At 41.6% G+C, this 15913-nt stretch overlaps 1 long non-coding RNA gene across 1 annotated transcript; it reads left to right on the top strand.

Annotated features, from left to right (window-relative positions):
• Positions 1-1455: 1455 nt before the first annotated feature.
• LOC144588503 (uncharacterized) lies at positions 1456-12464 on the top strand. Its single transcript, XR_013544119.1, has 2 exons — positions 1456-10636; positions 11434-12464. It is a non-coding gene; the product is annotated as an uncharacterized LOC144588503 (long non-coding RNA).
• Positions 12465-15913: the final 3449 nt, after the last annotated feature.

Raw genomic sequence — 15913 nt, 5'->3', positions numbered from 1 at the left:
CAATCCAGGCAAGATGGAAATGCTGTTAGCAGGTGCTTTGCTGGACAGGTTGGAGGGCCATTTCCCTGCCCTGAATGGGGTTACACTCCCCCTAAGGGACAGGGTCAGCAGCCTGGGGGTGCTCCTGGACCCCAGTCTAGAAGCCCAGGTGGATTTGGTGGCCAGGGGCGCCTTTCTTCAGCTGCGGAAATTGTACCAGCTACAGCCCTCCCTGGATGAGTGCAGTCTCATGACAGTTACACACACACAGGTAACATCTCACATAGATTACTGCAATGCGCTCTACGTGGGGCTGCCTTTGAAGATGGTCCGGTGACTGCAACTGGTCCAGAATCGAGCTGCGCGGCTGGTGAGTGGTGGGGCCTCTAGAGAACCCATCAAGCCGATTCTGTTCAAGTTACATTGGCTACCAGTTGCTTCCCCGGGCCCAATTCAAAGTGCTTGTTTTGACATATAAAGCCCTAAACAGCTTGGGCCTGCATACCTGAAGGACCGCCTCCTTCCATATTAGCCTACCCGGCAGTTAAGATCTAGCCAGGGGGGCCCTTTTGAAAGAGCTGTCCCTCAAGGAGGTAAGAGGGATGGCTTGTAGACAAAGGGACTTTTCGGCAGCTGCCCCCAGACTATGGAATGCCCTCCTGACTGAAATTTGTCTGGCGCCGACTTTGATGACATTTCGGCGCCAGGTCAAAACCTTCCTGTTCCAGAAGGCTTTTAATTGAAATAACTGTGGGTCCTGGTGGCAATTTTAACTGTATTTTAATAATTTTAATTTTTAATTTATTTTAATTGAATTTTAATTGTTGTAAGCCGCCCAGAGACCTTTGGGTAGAGTGGGCAGCATATAAGTTAAATAAATAAATAAAAATAAATAAATAAGTGAAGTCTTATCGTTATTGGCCAGACCAGTTTATATTAATAAGTGAAAAGTAAATCTTTATGGCTAAAATCCAATGTGTGTGTGTGTGTGTGTGTGTGTGTGTGTGTGTGTGTGTGTGTGTGTGTGTGTGTGTGTGTGTGTGTGTGTGTGTGTGTGTGTGTGTGTGTGTGTGTGTGTGTGTGTGTGTGTGTGTGTAGGAGAGATTTTTAAGGAGTGGATTTATCAGTGCCACCCTTGCTCATAATATCCATGGATGAGCAGAGATTCAAACCCAGGTCTCCTTATTCCTAGTCTGTGACTCTACCCACTACAGTGGACCGTTTAATGACAAATCTGCATAGTGACGCGTTTTTTGCGATCGCTAATGGCCAAAATGGCCGCCAGATGAGCAAAATGGCCGTCTGCAGCATTTTCGCACCCTGCCCTCGCTTACCGGGCAGCGAAAATGGCGGCCGGATGGGGGAATCTTTGCTTACCAGTGAGTTTCCCCCCATAGGAACACATTAAACGGCATAGCGACGAATCCGGATAGTGACGTTAATCCTGGAACGGATTAACGTCGCTATGCGGGGCACCACTGTATTCTACACTGAATACTTCTAATATTAACTTACTCTTCAGCAGTCATTTAGTGGGTTTGCTCTAGCACAGTGGTTCTTAACCTTGGGTTACTCAGGTGTTTTGGACTTCAACTCCCAGAAGCCTTCACCACCAGCTGTGCTAGCTGGGGTTTCTGGGAGTTGCAGTTCAAAAACACCTGAATAACCCAAGGTTAAGAATCACTGCTCTAGCAGACGTGTAGTTGATCTGAGATATGTTTGGTATATGGAACATAAACTGTTCCATATACCATATTACTATTGATCAGCTCAGTATATACATTCTACCATAATGCTGTGCATGCTGAACAGCATTTGGACCAAGCAGCAAGTTATACATGTCCGCTACTTTCCACAAATGAGCAAATGTGATAAATTAAATATAAATGAAAGCTAACACTGTGTGTTGAACTGAAGACCTCATCAAGTCATGTCTGGGTCAGAACCATAATCCTTTTACAATTAGGTTATCTTTCTAATCCAGAGCCAAATGGCTGGTTTAATTTATTTTTATAAATACACATAATTGTATATCCCTTGCAGTATATTCTTCTAAAATAAGATATGATGTATCCAAAGCCTATCACACCATGAAAAGGAAGGAAGGTCACAAGGTGTTGGATCAAAATGACTGGTGCCATTTCAAGGATAATGAAACGTCTGGAGATGTAAAAAAAGGGAGGGGGGTAAATTGAGACAGCTGCTCTAGGATGCTGTGTACTGACACTGACTTGAATTGAGGAGAGTAAACATTGTTCTTCATCCATGATGACTCCCCTGTCTTTGTGACTGTTCATGTTTATCAGCAGCAACCACTAGGTTGCCTCAAAACAGTTCAGTCCAAAAAGAATGGTCATCAGTGTCAATGGGGCAAGCTTAAATGTCTAGTGCAAGTAATGTATCAAGGTGCAGGCAGAAGCCGGTGGTCAGGGAGTTCAGGTCATAAATTGTTTCAAGGAGCCCAGGCATTTATGAGACAGTTATGAATGACAGGCTGCTAACTGAGGTAGCTCACAGACTATACAGCTGCCAACATCCCTGTCCAGGGTATCCAGCTGTTTCCGATTAGTTATCCAGAAACCTTGAGATGATGACACTGCTTTTACTTGAATCTTCTAAGCCTTCATCTTTTTCATGGTACTTATACCTGGCAGGCTCTCCTCATCATCTAACACCTCAATGGAGGAACTGACCTCAATCGTTCTCCCCATGGCTTTCCTGAGGGTGCTATCAGCTGGGCCTCTAAGTTCCTTCTGTTTATTGGCTTCTGTTCACCTGGCTGCAAGATGTCCTCTTCTTTTCCAAAGAACACTGATCAAAGTGTGGGATGACAATGACAGATAGTTTGCCCTGCCCTAACAACCTTGTCAAAAGCCACCAGTTTCCTTTGCCTCATAGAACTGGATGGAGCCATGGACAATTAAGTCACTCTTAGCTGCATAATTATGCCAAGATTTCCATTTCTTTGTAGGACTAAAATGGTAGGCCCATATACATGGTAACACTAGCCAAGAGCTTGTTTCCAAAGCCAGTTCAGGTTGCTGTGCTTGTTTTTAAAGCCCTAAATGGTTTGGGATACAAATACAGTGGTGCCTCGCATAGTGAACGCTTCGCTATGCGATGAAACCGCACAACGAGGGGTCCCGGGCCATCGCTGGAGCGTTCGCTCAGCGATGGCCCCTATGGGCTTTTTTCGCTATGCGATGATTGCACGGATGCGATCAAAGCATAGCGAACAGCTGATTGGCGGTTCCAAAATGGCCGCCGCTAAAACAAAATGGCGACCGCTGTTTTGCCTCGCTAACGAGGCATCCAAAATGGCCGCCACAATGGAGGAAATTCACAGAATGGTGAGTTTTAAGTCCATAGGAACATATTAAATCAGTTTTAATACGTTCCTATGGGCTTTTTTATTTCACTTAACGATGGATTCGCTGAGCGAGGGTTAATCCAGAACGGATTAACCTCGCTAAGCGAGGCACCACTGTATTTGAAGAAGCATCTCTCCTTACAGTAGGCACATGTTTTTAGAACTTTAGAGAAGACCCTTCTTTGGGTTCTTTTTCCATTTGTAAGAACTAGGCAGAAAGCCTTCTTTCTGCTGGTATGGCATCTGTATGGCATTGGTGCTCTTCCTGGTGCTGATGTCGTCATAAGCCAGTGTCAGCTTTAAAATGACTTATACACCCGGGCATTTTAAAGTTGTATGTTGGTGTATGTTGAGTTTCTGTGCTGATTTTATCCCTCTCATTTTGTTTTAGGATTGTATAGTACTGCAGAATATTCTGACTTTTTATGCCTCTTACATGTTGCTGTGATGCCCTAGGAGACATCAACCTAAGGGGTAGACAAAGGGTGTCCCATATACCATAAGATATGTCATGGGCATTTCTTTCTTTCCTGAACCCTCCATGCCCTCCAGGGCACTAAAAATATGAACTAAAAATAGTTATTTTCTATTCCTTGGGGCTTTGTTCCCGAAGGCCCCGAGGGTCCTCAGTGCCCTCCACATCAAAACCAAAGGTGGATGGCCGGTCACTTCCATTTTAATATTTTCTTTCCTCCCTTCTTATCTTCCTGTCTTTTTTTTCTTTCCCATTTTTAGGATCTATTGTGGCCCTTCAGGGTGGCTACCAGCCCTACCAGAGTTGTAATTTCCACAACAATAAGCATTGCACCAGTAAGAGCAACAGTTGCCATCATCATAGCAAAATAGTATAGTGTATTCTTACCAGGGATTTTACACACTCCTCCCCAAGTTTTATTCCAGCATGCAAGCAGCACAGCCAGGATTTCTAAACAAGAGGACAATCCAGGCACCACACATGGCTAACGTGCAGTACTCAGCTTGGTCGGCCTTGGTTTGTTGGATATGGACCACTGTCCATTTGTGCCAGTGGTCTCAAGGTGGCTTCTAACCATGTCAAAATATTCAGAACATTGATGGCGTGTAAAACAATGGCAGCAGCAACAAAAGGAGATGATTCCTGGAGCAATGTGGATGCACATTTATCTCTGGCTGTCAAATGGCATCCTGAGTAGAAAAGCATAACAATACTTTCAAAAGACCTGGGAAACTGAGCTTAGGCTGAATTCCATTGCTGCAATGCTTTCCATAACCAAGCAGCCAGGACAGAAGGCATCAAGCTGTGAGCCCTAAACTGACCAGGAACCTTCTCATAAGTGTACAGAAAGCCAGGTTGAAGGACCTTAGAGGCTTTACTTATTGCTATGGGGTGCTTGTAGGGAAATTTGTGGGAGCTGAATGTGACTGTGAATGAATACTGAAGAATAAGAGTAATATTCAGCATTATAGCTGTGCTTTGGCCTCCAGCCCCAGTGACATCAATTAACACCCATGACATTGCTCTGTGGCAAAATCCATTTGTTGAAAGCCTTCAAATACCAAAAGGTGCAAACTCTTTCATTACTTTCAGAAGCCTGGGATAAAATTAAAATGTTTATGTTTGCCTGTGGTGACAGGACAGGATGGCTGAACATGCAACTGAAAAGGTCAGAATTGTGGCCATTGAGGTCTCCGCGGCACGAGTTACTGGGGACGTTTTGCATTACAAGATATAAAAACAATTCTTGCTTTTCCAGAAGTTTTTCTATAGTGAAAAAAGGAAAATGTGCCTCTATGCACCAAGCTACAGGTTGCATGAACAGTGAAGGCTTTAGCAAGAAAAATGCAGCCCCATTGTGTTTTTCTGTCTTGGAGGAAATGAACCTCATGGGATTTGAAAAATCCTCATTGAGGTGTTTTTGTTGGAAGAAGATAGCCCTAAGTCATGATAACAAAGAAGTAAGGAGAACATTTATTTATCTAAAATATTTTACCTCACTTTTCTCCTTAAAAAGGACCCAAGGCAGCTTATATCCTTAAAAGATAGTATCTAAAGCCCACAATGGTGAGTATACAAATAGAAAAAAAAGGATCCAACAAATAACATACTGAAAAACATAAGCAACACCAAAACACAGTCAAAGGAGTAAGGTACAACGATATATTTGAAAACCTATTCAGGCAGTCAGTCACTCAGGGAAAGCTCACTTATGGTCACTGATTGGCTTATCCAGCTGTGGAGTCAAGGGCGTGAAGTTCAATTCTCCACTGTACCTCCAGGGAGAAGAACCAGCCTGTGTAGCCTTGTGTAAACTGCTCAAGAAGGAACCAGTAAACCACTTCTGAGTACTTTATACCTAGGAAGCCCTGACAAGGGTGACTATGAGTCAGAACTGACTTGATGGCCCAGAATAGTTGTTGTATGCCTATTATTCCTTTAACAGTTCCCAGCTGCATGGTGCTCACTTTTTGGTGGATTCATTGGTGTAGCAAATGCAAATCAACCCCGTCTCACCAACCATTGTACCGACAACATTCTTTCTCTCCACATCTGACTGTGCATAACTGCTCCTGCCCATTTTGTGGCTTCCCAATGCATGGCCAATGTAAACACAAATGAAAACTCTTCTATACTGTCAACCTAATAATTGGGTGGGTCAAGGTATTTATATGCCTCTAACTATAAAACTACAATGGAGCATTCCGTGGTCTCCCCTATACCCCACCTTTCGAAAATGTCATCTTCCTTCAAAATATTTAATCGAGTTAACATAAACCATATTTGCTATTGATTCATTTAACAACACTGAGAAATACTATTTTCTAATGGCATTTTTTAAAAAAAACCTCTTACAACCCATTTGTGCTCAAAAGAGAAGGATTGGTATCACTTTATAATTTTATTCTAGCTAATGTCACAGCAGATGTTCTTCTTACTCATATAATAATTGCCTAATCCTTTTCTGAGATTTGCAAAGCAATTCTCTATTATAATTCAATAATAACCTGAAGCAGTTAGTTCAACAGGTTAATTCTATGATACATTGCAATAGAGAGTATTTTATTTTATCACTTTTGCATTAGGTGGTCTCATTTCATTTCATTTTATTATTTTACTTTTGACTGGAAGCTCTCCTCATTTTATTGTAGGACACTGTCATTGTAAATGTTCCACTGTACTATCCATGCAACAACAAGGCAGTCAAACATCCATGAGTCCAGTTTAGGCTCATAATTCAACTCTGCAGCTGTTCTGTTGTTTCCTCCTTTGGTGATAAGACAAAAGATACAAGAACTGGTAACACAGTAGGGTTGCACATGGAAGGTGATGTTGTTTTGGACCCACTGAAAAATGTGATGAGTGAGGCTGGGGAATTTATTTGGGAATATCCTGTAATTCTCATTAGTGTGTCATGGCTTGTGAGGGCAGCTGTTTAATAAAACAAGCCAAGGAGAAGCTCATTCTCTAATGAAATACTGAATGGCTATTCTATACAGATTATATAACATGTGTGGATAGGTATGTAAGTGTATGTGTTATGTGTACATGAATGTGAATATAGGGATATACAGTATATGTAAGAAAGATACATCAAAACACTATAGATAGATATATCTATAGAGGCTGGATAGCCCAGTGAGTTAGGTATCTGGCTGCGGAGCCAAAGGTTGGGAGTTCGATTCCCCACTGTGCCTCCTATGAGTAAAGCTAGTCTACGAGGCTTTGGACAACCTGTACAGTCCCAGGATGTCCTCAGAAGAAGGGAATAGTAAACCACTTCTGAGTATTCTCTACCTGAAAAATTTTGGAAAGGTTCATCATAAGTTAGAATTGACTTGATGACACATGATTATTATTATATCTGCACTAGGGATCTGTACTTGACTGGACAAGAAGTGGTCATGAGCAAACAATTCATTTCAGATCTTTTTCAGCAAAAATTCACCAAAACTCTCAAATCTCTTCAAATCTGAGATGGACATAATTAGAAATATGAATGTGGGAGAAGCCAGATGTTCAGATTCATTCATTCAGCAAAGGCTTTGAGTGCTTATCCTTGAAAAGTTTGATTTTGGGCCCCTGTCTGTTTGACCACATTAGAGCACAATTAGGCGTGCTTTCTATAGTGAGACCTCTCATCTTTTGACGCTTATATTAGAGTTTTCTTCATAATTGGTCCCCCAAAAGTTTTGGGTTTGAGCTCCTAGAAGCCTCAGTCCATATGCCAATGATCAGAGATTCTGGGAGATAAAGTCCAAAACATCTAAAGGGCCAGACGTTGAGAAAAACTGACCTATTCATTTTAACACCATGTTATGAATAGGATGATGGCTGGTGTCCATTTTGATGGGGAAGCAGAAGGCATGACCATATATGGATGGAACATGGATAAGAGACAGAGCTGGAGCAAAAGGGGGCATTTCACAGTCATGTGAAAAAGAAAATATACCCACATTGAATTCTACAGTTTTATGTATCAGAAAAGAATCAAGGTGTTGCAATGGTCTAGTCAAAGTCCAGTCCTCAACTCAATTGAAATGCTTTGGTGGGACCTTACGAGAGCTGTGCATGAACAAATGCCTTCAAACCTCCATGAACTGAAGCAACTTTGTGAAGATGAGTGGGCCAAAATTCCTCCACAACAATGTCACAGACTGATAAAATCATACAGAAAACGATTACTTCAAGGTATTGCTGCTGAAGGTGGTTCCACAAGCTATTGAATCATAAGATGTACTTCATTTTACACACATGGCTTCTCCATTTTGGCTTTATTTTTGTAAAATAAATCATGACATGGTGTAATATGTCATGTTTTTGTTCATCTGAGGTTGTATTTACCTAACTTGCAGACTTGCTAAAGACCAGATGATTTTTATTATGTCCTGATGTGTAAAACCATGTAATTCAAAGAGGTGGTACTTTCTTTTTCACATGACTGTATGTGACTGGTGCTGTCAGCCTTTGTTTTCCTTGAAACTGCTGTCTTTCTCCTCAGGATGAGTTTTTAGGGGGATGGGCTGGGCTGGCATTTGAAGCCCTCATGCAGCCCAGTGGATGACACTTGGGCACAGAGGGCAGCCAATGCACATCTAAATTTGGCATCCTGGGCCAAAATCCCAGTTGCCCCATTCTTGTTACACCTCTGGAAGCCTTTCTTACAGTCTTTAAAATTGCATCTTTGCACAAGCCATGGGTGGTTCAGATTTCTGATGTGTATATGCTGTGCTGTGGAGAAGATGGGAAATCCTTGCAAAAAGTTGGTTTGCCTCTTGAGAACAGAGCTTGGAAAAATTACTTTTTTGACTAAAAATCTCAAAGTCTCTCAACCTGTCTGATAATAATGGGAATTGTAGTTTGGGAAGTTCTGTGGTTCCACTTGTGGAGGGATGGGTCTGTACATGGACAAGAATTATTGCTTAAGAAACCTCAATGCCTCCCCCTTTCATAAAAAAAGGAAGTCCTATTTAATTGGCTGAGCTCTGTTTTTTGAAAACCACATTAATAATCTCATACAGATTGTGACTGAAAATCCTGACATCTAGATTGATAGTGTTTGAAATTAATGATACATTTAAATAAATAGCTAAATTGCAGTGGAATTCCATGTTAAATCTGCATTAATAATACCCAAAGAATTATCTGTGATTAATGTTATAGGAGATACCAAATGAATTAATAATGACTGTCCACTTATGCCTAAATGGGCAACCCGTTATAATAAGTGGCAAATCACTCTTACATCCTTTGGTATTTCTTGCAATAACTTTAATCATGATGAATTCTTTTGGTATTCAGGTGGATATAATGCATGATTCCATAGAAACTCCATTATAATTGAATGTAATATTGCTGAAATGATTTTCACTTAAAGTTCGCTAATAGATGTAGTGGAAATATTAAGAAGCTGCACTTGGATCTAAAAGAAGAGGAAGAGGATACAGTATAATACGAGTTTCCATACCAATCACTGACATTTCCCCCCCTTCCTTTCCTTTTTTAAAAAGAATTTTTCTCCACTCACAGGTGGCACAGTTAAAAATCTCCAACAAAAGAGTCCACCACTCTCTGAGCTAAGACATCCCACTGTATGTTGTTCTGCTTGTACAATCAGAAATAGGTGGGGAAGCACAAGAGGCTACATGGAGAAGGATGAATGAAACCCTAATCTCACCAATTGGCAAACACGTTCCACGAAAGACACACACTTCCTAGTGGGAGCAAATCCAAGATCCCAGATGCTACGCTGGAATATTCAAGATACAGATGTACCACAAATTGTTACTTCTTCCAGTGTGAAGATACTAACATTTTTTGTGTTTTCACAAGATGGAAAGGGAGTTGTGTTTAGATGCGTCTGTATTTTGGGAGTTGCCTTTATTTGAAATAATAAAGGATTTGTTGGCAGTCAAAGGATGGGCTTCTATGGCCTCCGTCACTTAGAACAGAGTGCTCTGTTGTGTGCATATGTGTGTTTGTATGTGTTAACAAACAGATTATTATTCTACCTTTAGTGTTGACTCTCTTCAATACTAAAGTATCCAAGGAGAAGAGACTAGCCCACCAGTATAGTTTTCAAAGTAACAGGAGTTGCAGTCAGTGGATAGTGAGGGAGCATAGTAAAAAATAAAAAAAAATAAGAAATCCGGTTCCTAACCATAGAAATGCTAGCCATGATACAAAGCCACTATTGACTGCAGCCTATGATAATCAACAAAATAGTTGAGAGCTTGCTGCTCTTTAATGGTGCTCTATAATCTTTATAATTTGACCAAACTCTGGGAGGCAGTGAAAGACAGGAGGGCCCAGCATGCTCTGGTCCATGGGGTCACGAAAAGTCAGACACGACTTAACGACTAAACAACAAAATAATCTTCAGGCCCACAATTGCAGCACCCTTGCTGTTCTGACACCTACAGAGGATCCCCCGTCCTTTAAAATCCAGAGGCGCTTCTGGTTTATATATTATTTATTTATTTATGTCTTATTATTTCAGGAATCTTGAACTTCCCAATCTTCTTCTCCATGCTTCTGAGCTCCATGCAAGCCCAAATGGTTGTTTTTTGTTTTGTTTTGTTTTTGAAAAGAAAAGGATGTGAGGCAGTGAAAGCTAACAAGCAACCCCACTCCCAAAAAACCCTACAACTGTCTGGTAAATGTGGGGAGGGGATTAGGGAGGTGCATTCTGGGATGAGGGAACATTCTGCATGGGAATTGTGTCTTGTTGCTTTACATTTTGGAGTGTCTGTTTTGCCTGCTTTCATACAAAGGGATGATGTATGTATGGTGGGAGTGTTTTGTGGGTAAAGGTGCGTTGTTTCCCTTAGGGGCGATTTTTGGGAAGGTGTTTTATGAACACCATTAGTTTTTATTCTGGCAAATTGTTACTTTGATCATGTCAGTTGTGCTTTGGCCCTTGGGGCTCAAACAATGTCAGACTGCTCTTTTTGTTGTTTTGTCCTGAACCCTCAGGGCATTCATTTTGTGGTGGCATAGATTAATTTCCTACTTATTAAAATGTGTCTGGAGACTCCAAAACATTAGGAGCCTCTAGAAATCCTTTGCATCAAAATTTACCTCATTTTAAGAGGTAAATTTTAGCTAGGGGTACAAGTCTTTGTTTGTCTCATTGTCACACTGGATGACATGACACTAGCAAATGGCGCAATTCACACAATTTTGTGAATTTTGCTAACTGCACAAAATTTGAAGATTTTTTTTAAAGAATCCAAAGCAGTTGTTGTATAATTCTTAATCCAGCTTTTCTCTGCTTGTTATGTTTGGGCTATTCTTGTGAAAGGGAAACAATAGAGAAATGAGAGGTATTCTGTGCAAATTACAAATATCATGGGGAGATGATGAAAGAACAATTCAAGGAATCTATTGGGTTTAAAAAATTCTTCACTGAAGTGAATCCTCATGTCAAGGCAGCACAAATTAACAAAAACAAAGAATTTAATGAGCATTCCTTCTACACTTACCTCCAACACAGGTTACACTGTGCATTTGTGAAAGAAATACAGGTCATGTTTATTTCACTCATTCCAAAAATTTCACTGTGAGACTTTGGGCCAATCACTCTCTCTTCATCTGATCTACCTCACAGGTTCCACAGAGAAAAATCTACCTCTTCTGGTTGTTGTCAAGAGAAAACAGGGGGAGGAGAGCCATGTGTGCCCACGAGAACTCAGTGAGAGAGGGGAAGATGTAATAAAAATGTAACTAATAAGTGAATAGCTTCGACTGTTCCTGTTCCTTCTAAAAATGCTATTTGTTTCAAAGGGGTTTAAAGGGGAATCAGGCATAAGCTTGCCATATAAAATTAAAAGCTAAGAAGCAGCTGCAATGATTACTGCACAGGCCCCACCTGTGCAGCACTTATTTTGAAAAGTAATACAACCTCTCTGCGTTCATTATTGATTCCTCTCTGAAGGTTTGTTTCGCTTCTGAATTGCGCTCTTCAGAAAATAAACCTTTGCCTTTAAAAAAAAAAAGGAGACTGGGCCCTTCTAAATAAATCAAGCAAGAGAGGGCTCTTCTTCAGTAGAATGAACATTGACCTGGTAGGGGCAGCAGAATAATTTGGAATGCAGATTTCTGAGATATTTTTCTTTAAAAGACGATCTCTACAAACTCTTAAAAAATGTTAATGAAAAGTTCTTTATTCAGAGCCACCAGTGACATGGGGGTGGACAAATCCATGCTTTCTGATCTGGTAAGGTCACCAAATGGCTCTTTCTTTGTACTGTGCATTTTCTTCCCCATTCTGGAAAAGGTAGCTGATGAATTCTAATGCTTTTTACACACACACACACACACAGACACATATGTATGTATGTATGTCCCACAGTTCTTAACTTAAAAAAGAATCTCATTCTTCCCTCATAATTTGTCCAGCCTTTATATATATCCCTTTGTCACTGACAAAGCATTGAAGTCTGAACACTTTCATATTTATTGTCTGAGACAGTTAGGGCTATTCATTAAGAAAAGTATCTCTATTACCCTGACAGAAAGGTGATATTCTTGCCTTCCACCAGCCTTTTTATTTATTAATGACTCCCCGATACCATTTTCCAGTTCTGTGCACCGCAGTATTTTAATTTAATGATATAAATTAGGGACCATCCCATGCCCTGGATCTGCACTCATCGTTCTCATTGATATCAATGTTAGCTAAGTTTTATGTATGGACAGGACTGGAAGCTGTAGCGACTGGGAACACCCAAGGTAATGTCTACAGTACTTTCAAATAAGAGGGGGAAGAAGATAAGCAAAAGGCAATTCAAGTCTCATAGGTTCAGAATAATTTCTGGTTGTATTATGTGGAATATGGATAGTGTCCATTAACACACCTATTTCCCTGAAGAAAGAGGAGAACATTTTAGGCAGCATCACATACTCTCTTCAAAAACTTTCCAAGCTTGAGGGTGTGATCATACAGGGAAACAGATCACAATCTGGATTGCTTGTGGAGCAGTCCAGTGCAATCTATTACCTGGCAATCACACGACATTCAGAGAAATGTGCTCCAGCCTGACCCTGACCCAAAGCTCGATGTTTTTGGTCTAGGTATAGGGTTACTACCAGAGATGGGGCTATTCGTATACAAACACTAATATTCCCATGCAGCTGGAGTTAACGAGGGTCCTGCCCCTGGGGGCGAACTGTACACTCACACGTCCACTGCCACTGCTGGCCCTGCTCATCTTTCCAATCACTCCTGAGTGCCATTCTCTTGTCAATCATCTAGCCACTCCTGGTACAGGGAGGGAGAACGAGTCTCCCTGCAAGGCTGCCGAGTGGCTAGCTGAGCAGTGCTCTGGAGTGATTGGAAAGAAGAGGGGGCCACTGCCACCGGATGAATGGGCCAGCCCCAGGGGCCGGACTCCTATTAACTACAGCTGTGCGGGGATATTCATATTTGTATACAAATGCGAATAGCCCCACCTCTAGTTACTACATTTTGGGTAGTGGCTGGAGAGATTCCCTGGCAGGTGGAAAGATCTCTTTAAGGTAGATCACTTCTGTTAAAGTGACACTTTTTGGCACAACCAGGCAGGTGCTTTTGCAGCCATCTGATCACACCTTACCTGAACAAAATTACTTAGATTGTCTATGTCATTTCAGACTGACAGTACAAGCTTCGAACAAAAGCTATCAGAAAAAAGAACTGGCACCAATATACACTCTCTTCAGAATTTTAGCCTGCTAAGAAAATGTTAAACATATAATTAAATATAGTAACAATATAGGCTACTCCTTTGGTGATCACAGCGGCCTCCCAAGGGGGCCATTTACAATCTCAATACCAGCTTTAAAGAACACACACTTCTTTGTACAGCCTGACAACACGAATGCTCTTTGTTCTCAGCTGTGAATTGATTGCTGATGAGCTTAGAAATCTATTCTTCATTTGCTCATTAAGTCACTTGAAAAAGTATTTAAAGGTTTACGGTTGTTTCCAAAACAGACAGACACACATCTTCATATTAAAAAATTACATGCAATATATTGCTTACAATGACCAAAATGGTCATGCACCCAGTTGCGCAACTGAGACAGCACCTCATTAGTTAGCCACCTTTAGCTGTGGTAAGTCACACAAACCTTACACAAGCACCAACAGAATTCTAGTCAATATATTTAGTATTTTTTTTCCTGAGAGTCAGAGTTCTGTTTGATACTGGAAGTTCACAAATGTGCAGGTTAATTTTTAGGGAAAGATAGTAAGAAGGGCAGGGATTCTGTATCTTTAATTGTTGTGCATGAAAGAGAGTGGGGGAAGTGACAAACGTGGGACCACGTTCTTAAGGACCTAAGAAACCATTGTATCTGACCACCCTAAAGCACTTCTATGTGATAGTCAATGGTTGGAAAGGCCAAACACCAGTCCCAGGGCTGCAACACTGCATCACAGCTATTCCTCTTATGTCTACCTCTGTTCTTCTGTCTTTCTCATTCTGTTTCAGTATGTATTTACACAACACTACCTTATTATAGAATAGCTAATGTTGCTGTGTGGTCAAGGGAAAGAAAAGTGGCTGCTCTGATCACCAAAGAATTTATATTGATACCACTTCTTCTTCTTCTGTCATCAGTGAGGGAGACTGTGATCCAACACATATTTAAGGCCTCAACCAAAACTCAATTAAGTGTGTACACTGCACTGGAGTTAGTCACAACTTTATTATCCTGTGGTTTATAATCAGGAAATAATATATTATTTTGTTGTGAAACAAGCATTGAAGATGTAAAGTGACAATTCTGCTCAAAAGCAGGTCCCACTTACTTCCCTGTTTCATAAGACTGCAGCCTTAAGATGCCTTTGTAAAAAAGTAGTGTGATTCCAAATATGCATGTTTGCACAGCAAGCACAAAACAGACAGAAACCAACCAACCAACCAACCAACCAACCAACCAACCAACCAACCAACCAACCAACCAACCAACCAACCAGCCAGCCAGCCAGCCAGCCAGCCAGCCAGCCAGCCAGCCAGCCAGCCAGCCAGCCAGCCAGCCAGCCAGCCAGCCAGCCAGCCAGCCAGCCAGCCAGCCAGCCTGCCAGCCTGCCTGCCTGCCTGCCTGCCTGCCTGCCTGCCTGCCTGCCTGCCTGCCTGTCTGTCTGTCTGTCTGTCTGTCCACATTTCCCCTAAATAATTCTTCCAAGGATGATCACCTTGCAGTTGTCCACATGTTGCTAGGTTGCTGTTCTAATCCTTTAGCACTGTGGTGTAGTGGATAGAATGATGGACTAGGACTCAGGAGTGGGGATGGGAGTTTTGTGGTTACATGAAAGAATCAAAACATGAAAAAGACCTTTTTTCTTTTTCATATTCTTGCATTGATTCTTGAAACAGAGTTTCTAAAATGCAAATGATCCATATTAACAGAAGATACATGATCGTTTCATGTTCTTTCATGTTTTTCTATTTCGTTTAACTTTTATTTCACCCTTGGTATGTCAAGGCATGATATGATAAATTTTTCATCATATTGCATCTTGACAGCTATTGCACAGGCTTGGTAGTGTGATCGGTGAAGGCTGTCAGCAGCCAGTCTGAATATCCTGGGGGAAGAGCAAATGTTGAATCTGTAGAAGGACATGGAACCTCCAACCTGGGGAGCAGCTAGTTGGCTTCTCTACATATGATCAGGCATCAGATGGGATACATCACCACCTCATGTCCTCCTTACTATCCCAACTGGAGCAAATTGATGGGAGATGGTTGTCCACTGGGCAGGGGTGACTGGTTTAACTCTCACAGTTACTTCCACTGGGCCCCTGGTTATGAGTCGATGCAAAGGACACCCTAGCCCATCACCCAGATGAGTCCATGGTCTTCCTAGTGGGGCCAAGCCCCTCTTGTGGGCTTAGCCTCCCACCCTATGGGGGCTGTGCCCAAACTGTCTATTTTGTCCTTCACCTTCTCCACAACTAATCTGGAGCAGCCCATGTTCTTGCCACCTTCAATTCTTCCTCCTCCTCTCCCTTTCCTGGATCTTCTTTGTCCTCTCAGTCCATCCTTCAATTTCTCCCACTGCCACTTACACCTAGCATTTCCCTTCTCCACCTTTAAAATCTC

Source organism: Pogona vitticeps, chromosome 3 (genome assembly GCF_051106095.1).
Source record: "Pogona vitticeps strain Pit_001003342236 chromosome 3, PviZW2.1, whole genome shotgun sequence".
NCBI classification, from domain to species: domain Eukaryota; kingdom Metazoa; phylum Chordata; class Lepidosauria; order Squamata; family Agamidae; genus Pogona; species Pogona vitticeps.
This window is presented reverse-complemented; position numbering and strand designations above follow the sequence as displayed.